The sequence below is a fragment of the Dipteris shenzhenensis genome, chromosome 15, assembly GCF_047967505.1.
Source record: "Dipteris shenzhenensis isolate YYH24624 ecotype China chromosome 15, Dip_SZ_1.0, whole genome shotgun sequence".
Classification (NCBI taxonomy): domain Eukaryota; kingdom Viridiplantae; phylum Streptophyta; class Polypodiopsida; order Gleicheniales; family Dipteridaceae; genus Dipteris; species Dipteris shenzhenensis.
Genome location: NC_141610.1, coordinates 30,781,295 through 30,794,668, shown reverse-complemented (window position 1 = coordinate 30,794,668; position 13,374 = coordinate 30,781,295). Strand labels below are relative to the sequence as shown.

Genomic DNA, 13,374 nt, shown 5'->3' with positions numbered 1-13,374 from the left:
CCGCTTAACCCCATATTGCCTCTGGAGCCATTTCAAAAATGGGGCGTGGATTTCATGGGTCCATTCAAGCCCGCAGCTGCCCACACAAGGAATTGTTATACTCTGGTAGCTACGGATTATTATACCAAATGGGTGGAAGCTTGGGCTTTGCAGGACAATACTGCAAAGTCGGTCGCAAAGTGCCTATATCGCGATGTGTTCACTCGGTTTGGGTGCCCAATTGAGATTGTCAGCGACAGGGGGACTCACTTTGTCAATAAGGTCATCAAGCGGATGAATTCTTTTTGTATGGTGATTCACAAGAAGTCTTCCTCATATTATCCACAGGCGAATGGATTGGTAGAGTCTACAAATCATACTTTCAAGCGGATTATGTCGCTATTGGTAAATGAGCACCGCACGGAATGGGATGAGAAATTACTGACAGCATTATGGGCTTACCGCACATCATTCAAGGTGGCCACAGGGTTGACTCCTTTTAAATTGGCATTTGGGCTGGAAGCACCGCACGGAATGGGATGAGAAATTACTGACAGCATTATGGGCTTACCGCACATCATTCAAGGTGGCCACAGGGTTGACTCCTTTTAAATTGGCATTTGGGCTGGAAGCAATTATGTCGATCGAGCATATTGTTCCAAGTCTAAGGATTGCAGTGGAGGACAGACAGGCTTCTTCTGCATGACTCTATGGTATTCCGGTTGGATGTTCTAGATTAATTGGATGATCTGTGGTTGGAAAGCTATCATCTCACCCTGGAGGTTCAAGCACGGCGCAAGCAGAGGGTGGATTTGGCTTTGAAGAAGAAATCTTTTGAGCGCAGGCAACTGGTTCTTCTATTCAACACTCACCTCGGAAGGATGCCGGGGAAGTTGAAATTGCAATGTTTGGGTCCATTCTGGGTTTTTCATGATTGTGGATTGACATCGTTTTATCTTGCGGATTTGCAAGGGCACACACTTCCACATCTAGTTAATGGTTTTTGGCTTTGTCCATACCATCATGACGGCAGTCTTCAGTGTCCATTCCCCATCTCTAATGAGGCGCAGATTTCCTGGGTTGAGGTGGAGGCGGCAAAGCTATCGCATGAGGACATGTGGCAGAAGGGTTCGCGGCATGATGACAACAGTCTTCTACGAGGTCCTAGCCTAGCCGCCATGCAACTATTTGTCGTAAGGGTGGGGTATTGGCAATCTGGATTGCAGCTCTTGAGCATTTGTTTGCATGTACTAGTTGCTTGTTGCTTTCTCTTCATCGCACTTACAGTTCTCTTGAGTTCATTCGCCTTCCAGCTTTCATCTGCGTTCAGCGTTATCTCTTTTCTTCTCCTTCGCATCGCCATGGGAATGGCTCATGCACAGTTCCTTCCTCTTCTTCCATTGGTGTATATTGATTCCCAGTCGATTGATGCTCGCCTTTAGCTGTTACGGATTCGAAGTTTCAGCAGCATTGATTGGCAGAGGGTGCATGTTCATCCAGCAGCGTCGGCGCTTTGCCAGCAGTTGGCGGTAGGATATGTTGTGGAGTTTTTAGATGAGCATCAGGAGCTGACGGTTCAATTGATTTATCAGCGTCTCTTTTTGCCTATGGATGGAGGGTTGAGTGTCCATTCCCCATCTCTAATGAGGCGCAAATTTCTTGGGTTGAGGTGGAGGCGGCAAAGCTATCACATGAGGACATGTGGTAGAAGGGTTCGCGGCATGATGACAACAGTCTTCTACGAGGTCCTAGCCTAGCCGCCATGCAACTACCTGTCGTAAGTGTGGGGTATTGGCAATCTGGATTGCAGCTCTTGAGCATTTGTTTGCATGTACTAGTTGCTTGTTGCTTTCTCTTCATCGCACTTACAATTCTCTTGATTTCATTCGCCGTCCAGCTCTCATCTGCGTTCAGCGTTATCTCTTTTCTTCTCCTTCGCATCACCATGGGAATGGCTCATGCACAGTTTCTTCCTCTTCTTCCATTGGTGTATATTGATTCCCAGTCGATTGATGCTCGCCTTTAGCTGTTACGGATTCGAAGTTTCAGCAGCATTGATTGGCAGAGGGTGCTTGTTCATCCAGCAGCATCGGTGCTTTGCCAGCAGTTGGCGGTAGGATATGTTGTGGAGTTTTTAGATGAGCATCGGGAGCTGACGGCTCAATTGATTTATCAGCGTCTCTTTTTGCCTATGGATGGAGGGTTGATCGTGCAACCAACGTGTACACCGGTGGCGATGGAGGCGGAGTTTGGAGTTCATTCTAGGGGCGAGTACAAGCTGAGTGGGTGTCACGATGCTCAGATGAGGGATTTGTATCGCTGGATACTTGAGTCGGTGTTCTTGTAGGCCAAAATTTACACCATCACTCCTCGGACTCGAGGGATGATCGCGGTTGCTGAGGAGCGGGTGGTGACATGGGCTCGAATCCTGAAGGAGTGGGTTCATGTAGAGGCTTTACGGTTGGTGACAACAGTAGATAAGAAGCAAGCGGTGAATTCAAAGATTGGGAAGGTCCTGGAGATACTGCTCCCCTTGCATCTGTAGTCTATGGCACCTCGACGATCGACTGCCTTGGTACTCACTCTTGCGCCTGAGGGGCCTGCACAGGACGAAGATGAGGACGAAGATGAGGGATCTGTTGGAGGAGTGGCTACAAAGCAACGGAGGAAAAAACCTCGTCTTAGTCAAGGGGTGGTCTCTATCCTTGCCTCCTTGACTCCTTCCCATGCAGGTGGCACAACGGGTGTCTTCACCAGTGGGGTGGTGTCCACGCAGCTTTCTGTGTCTACACCACTGGCGTTACCGGTCATGGAAGAACGGGTGGCGGTGACTCCAGCGACCATTGCATCGGTGATTTTCAGCGGTACTCCATTGGTGGGCGGCTCCCTTTCTCAACGGTGGATGGAGCAGCTTCAGTAACGTTTAGTAATGACGACTACGGTGTCCTCTACAACGGCAGTGGCGGTATTTGAGGTGGTGCGGGTGTCAGCACCAGAGGTGTCCACAGCGATCTCCGAGTCTACGGGTGTTTCTCCGGTGTCATCGATCAGGTTTTCTTTTCGAGCGCAGCCTCTGAATGTTCAACTGCAATTTTGTTCACAGTTGCTCGCTCGTTTGGCCTCATAGTATGGTGCGGGTGGTGATTCTGCGAGAGTGACAGGCAGAAGTCACGTAGCTATGGATGGTGGAAAATGAGACTCTGCGGAGTCAGCAGGAGCGGGTGCAGCAACTAGAGGACAAGATGGCGGTTCTTGAAGCCAGGGTTCAGGTGGCGGAAGCGCATTCAGAGGCCACTCACAGCAGCTGCATTCGGAGTATGTGTCGGGCATTGAGCATGAGTTACTACGCCGATGTACTACCGATGCATTGGTGGGGCCTTTCCGGTGAATGTCAGTGTGAATATGAAGCAGATGGGCTTGCTCTTGGAAGCTCTTCAGGGAGATGTGCGGGCGGAATGGGATAGACAGGTGGCAAGATGGAGTGTGTTGTTCCCCAGACATGTCGAGAGCTGGTTCCACATGAACGCCAACCCAAGAAGGACGGAGATGCAGGAGATGGTGCGGGTTCCGGTCGGGTTCCGGTCCGCAAAAGGGTTCGCAGGTGCCGACTAGTTCTGGACCAAAGAGGTCTAGCACATCTTTCGGTGGTGGTGGTGGTGGTGGACATAAGGGGAAAGGAGTGGTTGCGGAGTCAGTGCAGATTGCGGAGGATTGGCAAGCCAAGCATGAAGAGTTGGCATAAGGCATTGTGGAAGCCGTTGTTCGCAACGGCAAAAGAGTGGATGCGCTGAAGCGGCAGAGGCGTTCACTATGTCTATGGTTGGAATTGTGCGCCCATTCCTTCAGTCTAGCACTACCTCCTCGTCCTCCTTGGTGGAAAGAAGCGGATAAGTTTTTGGGAAAGTTTTATAATAAGCACACGCCTTTTCCTAGATTGCCGGATCATCCTTCTTATGAATCGATGGTGATTCAGAGACCAGCGACGGCACAGAAACGATGGCAGCAGCAACAATTACCACCGGGTGCTTGGATAGATGAGGTGCTGCCACGATTGCGAGTCGATGACGATGTCAATGAAGCGCTCGGCAGGAATGCCCCAAAATATGTATTGGTGAAGTCCATGGGTAGCTACATGGAGCAATTACATGATGACTCTCAAAATGCAGGAAGGAGAGTCACCAATGTCGAAGTAGAAGCCTTAGGTACCACGACCAATCGAAAAGTCAATCAATGCGAAGTACCTCAAGCACCGATAGAATAAGCAATGTTGAGGAAGTCACTTCTTGATGTAGAGTGGTCTACATCAAGCTCGATGTAATACACTAATCGCATTAGCTACTTGGAGGACATCTCTTTCACAAAGAGCTATTTTTATTTATTACTACATGCTTAATGTATTTTGGGGTCCCCTGCTCTGCGTAGTCCCCCTAAGATGATATGTATTGAGTGTTTGGTTTTCATTGAGTCTAAAGGTCCTCTGCCTTGGATAGTCCTTCTAAAAGTGTGGCTTCCTAACATGTCCTGTTATGAAGCCAAGGGGGGATGTACTGTGGGAGCCATATATATTGGCTTTGATAGGCCTGGCTTGAGAGTTCCAGGATGTTGGTGCATTGGTCTCCTAGACCTCTGAGTTGGTCATGCATCCATGCATGATGAGCCTCTGAGCCATGCTAGATGAGATTTCTATGTTATGCTCACTAGCCTCTAAGCCATGCTCACTTGCCTCTGAGATTGTGTGGGAACCATGTCTAGTTCTAGACCGGCATGCACAGTTCTGATGACCATCATTGTCATGTTCTGTTCTTGGTTCCATTCCAGTAGTCTCTCACCTTGCCTTCAGGGGGGGGGGTTTGGAATATGAAGCCAAAGTGAGTCAAAAATGAGTGAAACCGAGCTGCTGCTCCTCCCCGCTCCTTTGCTGCCCCCTCTCCTCCAACCCCTCCCTCAGCCCCCTCCCTTGCTGCCCCCTCTCCTTTAGCCCCTCCCTCTGCATCAGCCGCTCCCCCTCCCCCGCCCTCAACCTCTCCCCTCCTCCCCCTTCTCTCCCTCTCAGCCTGCCCCCTCACCTCTCAGCCCGCTGCCCCCTCCCCTGCTCCCTCTCAGCCCTGCTCCCCCGCTCCCTCTCAGCCCGCCCCCTCACCTCTCAGCCCTGCTCCCCCTCCCCCGCTCCCTCTCAGCCCGCCCCCTCACCTCTCAGCCCGCTCCCCTCTCCCCTGCCTCTACCCCTTCCCCCTGCCTCCTCCCTCCCCCTACCTTCTTCCGCCTCTAGCCCCTCCCCCCGCCTCTACACACCCCTTCGCCTCTACCCCTTCCCCTCCCTTCTACCCCTCCCTCGCCTCTACCCTTCCCCCCGCCTCTACACCCCTCCCCTCTACCCGCTCCCTACCCCCGCCTCTACCCACCGTCTCTACTTCCCTCTCCTCTACCTCCTCCTTCCCTCTCTCGTCAGCTGCCCCCTCCCCTCTCAGCAAGCTTCCCCTTCCTCACTCCACCCTGCTCCCTCCCCCCACTTCTGCCTCAGTCCTCCTTCTACCCCGCTCCCTACCCCTGCCTTTCTGTCTTCTCCCTCTTCCTTCTCCCGCAACGTTTTTTTGGAGCGGAAGGAGCCGCAAAAATGTCAAAGTCGGCCTCCTCACCTCGATTGGCGATGGATATTCCGTCAGCCAATCCTACTCCACCTCCACCAGCCACGAAAACTATTACTTTTTCTAAAGACAAGTTGCAGCAACTAAAGAAGGACATAGAGATTGAATGCTCTACCACGTTGCTAGCACGCATCTTCGGGTCTCACCCTTCTAGATCCCAAGCCAGAGACTGAATACTTGCGGCTCTCCCCCCCAGACCTCACTCCACGATTGTTAGATGTTCGTCTTCTGGGACGAGGTTTTCCCAGGCTGTTTTTGACACTCCAGAGGCTACGAGCACTGTGCTCAAAGCTGAGTTTTTACACCTGGGACACAGGAAGATCTTCTTTGATGCCTTTCATAATGGTTTCGACCCAGTGGAGGCAGATAAGGAAATCTTTTCGCTCTTCATCAGATTTCCCGGGCTTCCCCAGGTTTACCATCAACTTCTTTCTATTATTGGGGAGCATTTTGGTGCGGTTGCTGAGATTCCACCCCTCCCTGGGTTGCCATTGACTGCAGCAGAGGCAACCAAGGCTGATGGGGTACCTAGAGCTAGGGTCCTCTGTAAGGATCCTAACCTCATGTTGGACCATGTTATGATCCAGCGCCTGGATGGTTCCTTTTTTTGCCAGAGAGTAGAGATTACAGCCAGGCAGGACCAATGCAGGATATGCAGGACCATTGGACACTTTGTCAGGGATTTCCCCAAGAAGAAGAAAAGGCCCAAGAAGCCCTCTGGTACAGCTATCGCCCCACGGCCTCGACAGGGGGGTGGTACAGGTCTAGCACCTGCTCCTCGGCCTCCCTCCAGTCTCACCTCACACAGTCCAAGACGTTGAAGCTTCGACCTCCTCCCCGGTTGCAGCTTCTCCCCTAGAACCAGCAGTGCCAGACACTCTCCTTGAGGCAATAGAGGTCTCCGCAGCTGGGCAGACAAAGGATCGAGAGCAGTCCTCACTTCCTCCCTTGGATAGGGGGAAGGGGATGCTTTACAGTATTGATCCTCTTCCCTCAGAAGGGATCCTTCACACTCCGGCGTCTGGCTTGCTTCACAGGAACTCATTTTCAGCCCTGGCAGATGCTTCAGATTTCCCAAAGGAGTAGTTTGTGCCCTCCACTTTTGGTGAGCTAGTGATTGGGTTTCCTGTTCACAGGGCTTCTTCTTCAGGCAGCAAGGTTCTTTCCCGTGTTGATTTTCCGCCACTCGGTTCCATTCCTCGCTCCTCGAGCAGGTGGTCTTCCCCTGTTGAGGGGTTTGTTTCCGCCACTAGGTCGGGTAAGGTGTTCCACTCTACATCCTCCCATCGATGAGGATTATTAGTGGGAACATATAGGGCCTAGGTGGCGTCCCACATCGTTGCCGTAGACAGTTGATCTGGGATCAGCTTTATCCAGGTGTTACTGGGGGTTCCATTGATATCTTATTTATTCAGGAGCACAAAGTCAGGCAAGTTGCTTTCTGGCCATACTTTTTGGTCGCCTGCCTTGGGCACCAGGGGGGGCACTTCTATTTCAGTTCCAAGTCGGTTCTCCCCTTAGTTGTTGGACACGGAGTCATTATTCCCTCTAGAGCTTAGTGGATTATTCTCTTGATTGGAGGGCGTAAGGTTGGTTTCCTTAACTTGTATGCCTCCAACATTAGAGGGGAACGTGTCATTATGTGGAAGGATTTGCTCTCCTGGGCCCCCATTGCGGATTCATGGGTGATTGGAGGTGACTTTACCATGGTTGACTTACCGTCCGACAAAAAAGGGGGTAGAGAAGGAGGACTTCACTCTTTGGAGAGAGCAGCTTGGGATGCCTTCCTTTTTCACTACTGTGGCAGGGATACTTGGTTGGACAATGCCTTTCTTATTCAGCCACAGTCCCTCCTGTTCTCTTGGTCGAACAGGAGGCAGCAGATGCCTATTCATGCACGCATTGACAAATTCTATGTAGATGATTGGGCACTAGACAGAGGTGGATCGGTATGCATTGCTGCTGGGGTTTCCACTTCAAACCATTGGGGTTTCCACTTCAGACCACTTTACTGTTGTGCTGGCTATCTCAGAGCCTCACTTGAGAAGCCGGTCTGCCAACATCAAGATTCCAGATGCCTTGTACATAGAGGAGGACCTTACAGAGGTAGCCCTGCAGATATGGGTTTCTCATATCCAGGGTGGGCAGCCATTGCCATCACAGGTAGCTGCTGCCCTTTCTGGTATTAGCGACTTCTACCTCTCAGTTGCTTGTACTAGGAGACGAGATATTCTCAGACGTGAGATTGGTGTTCACCAACAGTTGGCAGCTTTACATAGGGAAGAGCAGAAATAGCCTTCAGATGCTTGGATTCAGGAGCACCGTGCTGCAGCAAGGGCTCACCAGCAGTTATTGCTTGATCAGCTTGATCAGAGAGCAGAGTATGCCTTTCATGCACGGGAGTCCTTCTGGATTCAGATGGGTGGTAGAGTCAATAAACACTTTTTCTCTACTCTTGGCCCTAGACATAGTAGAGAGAGTGTATCCTAGCTTATTGACTCACATGGGGTTTTACAGACAGATCCAGATGATGTCTTGCGCATAGCTTCAGATTTTTATGCCGCCCTTCTTACTGCTGATCCTGAGACATGGGATAGAGAGGATGCTAGACAGGTTATTTGGCAGAGCATCCCTTCGTTGGTGAAACAGGATATGCATGTTTTGCTTGATGCACCTTTCACCAACACGGAGTTCAGGACTGCACTTTCAGCCCTTCACAAGGGCAAGTGCCCAGGTTCGGATGGCCTTACCCCTTCTTTTTTCATTGCATTTTGGGATATGATTGGAGACTACACTACTTCAGCCCTGCAGGTCATTTGGGACTCTGGTGAGATGCCCGGGTCGCTCACAGAGGGTCTCATCCACCTTATCCCGAAAGGAGGTTGCAGAAATGTAGTGTCCCAGTGAAGGCCTATCACAATTCTGGGAACTTGTTACAAGATTCAGGCCAAGGAGATCAGCCTGGGACTGCAGCCCCTTCTCCCAGATCTTATTCATGACACTTAGACGGGATTTGTGCATGGCAAAAGCATTTTTTATGACATTTTCTCTTTCTGGGAAACTTCAGAGTGGGCCATGCAGAGCGGCCAGGGTCTAGCCATTCTACTTTTGTATTTTGAGAAAGCTTATGCCAGAGTAGATTGGGGTTTTTTGGAGGGCACCCTTCTACGTTTTGGCTTTATTGATGCTTGTATCAGAGGTGTTTCCTCTTTATACAGATCAGCCCACAGCCAATTTATTGGTGGGGTAAGGGGTGAGAGATTTCAGATTTCCAGACCAGTCCGTCCGGGATGCCGCTGTCACGGGGGCGTGAAATTCTAAGTACTTTAATGTACTACAAGACCGTGACAACTTTGGTTTTAAAAGTCCAAGCATGGGCTTAATAATGTGTAATTAAACGCGGCATGTTGCCTAGCACATAAGCGTAATTTATTCTTAGGCCCAAAGGCATTCCAAGGAATTAAAAGAGTGGTTGTTGGAAAATGATGATGTGGCATTTTTAATGGGCCCCCTAGAGGGCCATGTACCTTCAATGGCCCCCCTAGAGTTCTAGGTGGCTCTAGTGCCTTCTACATGCTCCTTTGCCATTCTTGGACCTTCCTGGGCCTTCTAAACTTCACATGTGTGGTTTTCTCCCTTTGTTGAGATTTTGGACTGGTTTTTCAGCCTCCTTCAGCTGAATTCCGTTTTTCTTCATAACTCCTCACCTGTTTGGATTCGTCGACTTCCGTTTGGCCCAATGGCTTCCCCTCTGCCTCCCCTTCATAGTGATATGCTTTTCCCTCCGTGCGTTTGGTAGAACGGGCAGAGCTGAGCACTTCTTTTGCTGGTCGAATTTGCAAAAGTGGCTTTTTCTGGACCTTTTTGCTTCTACTGCCTCCTGGGCCCCTCCTCTTGAAAAGCTACAGCTTTCTGTTGAATTTCGAGTGGTCCCACGCGCTGGTTGACTGTTTTTTCTCAGTTTTGGAGGACTTTCCGGCGATGAAACTTCTCCAAAACCTTCTCAATGCATTCCTCTCTGAAGCACGCTTCTTTTGAGCCCAAGAACTCCCATTTCTTCGCGACAAAAGTGCTTCTTTTCGCATTTTTTAGTGGAATTCTTGCTGGTCGGCTCTTGTAAATGCTCTTTCTTCATGCCTTTGCACTCCTCTTTGGCTGAGAATGCAATTGGGCATTGGCTACTATGTCCTCTTCGCGATTGAGGACTTGGTTCGAGTTTTCAGGGCTTGGTGAGTTGTGATTTTGCTGCTGCAATTTCTTTTTGCCATAAGCTATTGGTTGGCCTCGTGTGCCGCCTCTTTCTTGGCTCACAGGTGCCCAGGCAGTGCTACATGAGTCATTCTTTGGTTGGGTACTTTGCTGGTTTTATTTTGGAGCTTTGAAAAGCTTTGTGAATACCATCTGGAAACCACTCAAAGAGAGTGCAGCTGGGGTGCAGTGTGATTGCATCTGGACAGCCAATGGAATTGCACTCGGAAAAGAGAATGCCTTTGGGTTGAGCCTATGGGTTAAGTGCACTTATGTGATGGTGTTCTATGCTTGAAAGCCTTGCGAAGGCTTAGTGAATTGGGGCTGCGTGCTCAGTTGTAGGGAAGGTCTCCCAGATGCAACTTGTAATCATTTCACTGTGAAATATAAAGAAATACTGAAAGGGATGCCACGGTGTTTGGGGCCAATCGGGTGCACTTGTCTATGTTTGTTGAGCAGGGGCATTCTAGCCTCCATGCCTTTTTCAATGGTTTTGTTTGTGAACAAATGGGTAAATGCCAAATGGTGATCATGCAATGGTCAATGGTTGTGATATATGCTTTGTGAGCTGTAAATAAGTGCTGAAGTGATTAAAGGTTTAGTTCCACTGCCCTCTGAGTGATTAGAGGTCAATTTCATTGGTTCCATTGCCGGGATACCACACACTCTTTCTCAAGAGGTGGGCCTCAATAGTTTGGTGGAAGGATACCTTTGCTGCACTTTTTGACAGCTGAATATTACAACCATAAATATGGTGAGTACCCATGAGCAAGAGAGCTCCACAACTCCTCAAAGGAGAAGGCAGGAAAGCCTTAATGATCCAGCTAGTGTACAGCTGCAAGGAGCACAACAAATGCCTTTTGAGTAGGCCACACATGAAGCTATAACTGAGCTCAACGGTGATACTAGTTCTAGCAGTGAGTCAGATGATGCTACTATGTTGAATGCACAGCTTGCAAGTGCAGTGACTGCTTTGACTCAGCTTGCTCAAAAATTGACTCAGATTGTGCAAACAAATGCCAAGAAGAAGAAGAAATCAAGAAAGCGCACGGAAAGAGTGAGTACACACATGCATCAGCTTCTCATGGTGGACCGCACACTCATGCATCAGTTTCCCATGAGGGACAGCCATCATAAATGACTCAGAAAGTGACTTCCAAGAGAGAGGAATCACCCAAAAGAGCACTTGAGAAAGAGGTACAAAAAGTACAGCCAGTGCAACAATATGAGCAGCCAGCACAAGGCCTTGGTTTGGGTACTTCTACTCCTCAAAATAATAATGTGCAGTCCATAAATGTGGCTCAACCACCTCAGCCATATTTGAGGCAGCAACCTGAATATTTTGGTATAGATTCTATCTTTGATGCTATGTTGATTTCACCGCCAATTGGGCATAGAAAGCAAGCCATGTATGACAATGTGGGAATGCAGCCAGGCATGCAAGCCACATCATATGCTCCCATGCCTAATGTTCAGTCAGCCAAGCATGTTTCTCCCTAGTGAAGGGAATGCTGCAAATAGCAGCCATCTTTGGGACAGCCAATATCAAATGTTTATAAATAATTCAAGGATGGTGGTTCTCATGTCAAGTTTGATACATATAATGGAGTACAGGACAGGTACAAAGCCCTCATATTCCTTCGACAGTTTGATGCTGCATTTCTTGGGGGTTTGTTTACAGAAGCATCCAAGATGAGGAAGGTTGCCACATTTTTGAAAGGCAATGCACTTAAGTGGTACACCAACCTTATGCTTCATGGAGATGCACCTGCTACTTGGGTGGAATTTAAGCAAGTGTTCTCTTCTACTTGGCTTACTCCAACTTTTGAAGTTGAAGTACTTTCACACTGGCATGACTTGTCATACAAACTTTGCAAGAATCTTGATGATTACACCCAGAGGTTTTGGGATGTTGTGCTGCCATTGAGCTCTTACAGGCATGTTTCTTTGAAAGAGCAAATAGAGAAAGGTACTGTTGTGGATTACCTAGTGAGCTACGTGATTATTGCATCAAAACCAAGGTGGGTTCTATGACTCAATTAATTGAGAATGCAAGGATAGCATATGCATGGATGTAGAAGAAGAATTTGGGCTTTATGGACAACAAGAAAGAAGACAACTTGGGGCTCCAGGTTCGGAGCCGCCCCTACTTGCCCTCGCTGCCTCTCTGCTTCGGAGACTATTCAACATTGCTTATGGGATTGCAGACAGGCGAGGATGATTTGGATGGGGGTAGCCAGGATTTTCAGTCACTTTGCCCACTCCCCATTTTTTATGACATGGGGCTCAGTGGCTTGGCTTTCTCTTACAGGGCCTCAGGTATTCTATGAGAGATTTGACTCCTCTCGGGCCATTTCGGTTCGACGTCATCAAACTGAGTCCTGTTCGTTGAATGTGGTACCACACCTTTATTTTACAACTGTACATGCTTCGGTGGATACTTCTTGGGAGATTCTAGCCAGCATAGAATCCTGGCATATCTGGAGAGCCAGATGCACAGAGGCTTTGGAGGGTACTCAGGTTCATCCCTCGCACACATTGGCTAGTATCTGGACAGACACCGTACATACTTTGATGGCCGTATGGACGGGTATGCAGGGAGACTCCCGTGCAGCCTCAGCTAGGAGGACTTCTTTCTTCAGGGAATGGAGGGATTCTCCTTTCTTCTCTGAGACTACTACAGGGTTGAGGTGGCACTTTCAGCCTCACCCTTGGTTGTTTTCCACCTCACTCTGAGGGGTTTTTTAATTTATCCTCATGATTTCATGATGTATTCCGCTTTGAGCTTGCTCTCGCGGGTTTTTCCTCTTACTTAATAGAAGTCTCTTTCTTGAAAAAAAAAAAAGAAAGAAGACAACAAACGGGCCGCCAAACACCAGGATAAGGACATCAAATCTGAAAATAAAAATTATGGCAAACGACCGTTTCAAAAGGGAGGAAAAGCCCAATTCAAAGCTGGTCAAAGGCGTGGACAGCCTAATAAACAGCCCCGTACCAAGTTATCTGAGGAAGAGAAAAAGTCACTCATGGAGGAAAACAAATGTTTTATATGCAAAGGAGAGGGACACCGCTCTTATGATTGCCCATCCAAGAAAAGAGACAGGTCTGATGATGATAAGAATGGTGATAAACAGGCTGATCGGAAAGGCAAAAGGTCTAAACCTTCCGTAGGACTTCTTCCAGATGTGATTGGGAGTTTGCCACATGCACATGATGAAGAGGAAACGAAAAAGACTGAGATGTGCATAGCATGGGGAAAAATCAGAAATCAGAATTGTTTGTTTTTCTTTGATTCTGGGGCAAAGGCGAATTTCATAAGTCCTAATATGGCAGGAAGGCTTGGCATCAAGCCTGAGGAAATGGGGCCATCCGGCATGTGTGATATGGCCAACCCTGAACTCAAGACACCTGTCACTCCTATCATTGGCAAGTTGAGGATGCATATCCAAGGATATCAGGATGCAGAGGACTTCTACATTATGCCTTTGCCAAAGTGTGATGC

The 13,374-nt window shown here is 48.9% G+C and overlaps 1 protein-coding gene across 2 annotated transcripts in view; it reads right to left on the bottom strand.

Annotated features, from left to right (window-relative positions):
* LOC147893677 (serine/threonine-protein kinase BLUS1-like) overlaps nucleotides 1–13,374 on the bottom strand; it is a 154,780-nt gene that overhangs the window by 23,248 nt on the left and 118,158 nt on the right. The gene's annotated exons all lie outside the window — the stretch shown is intronic.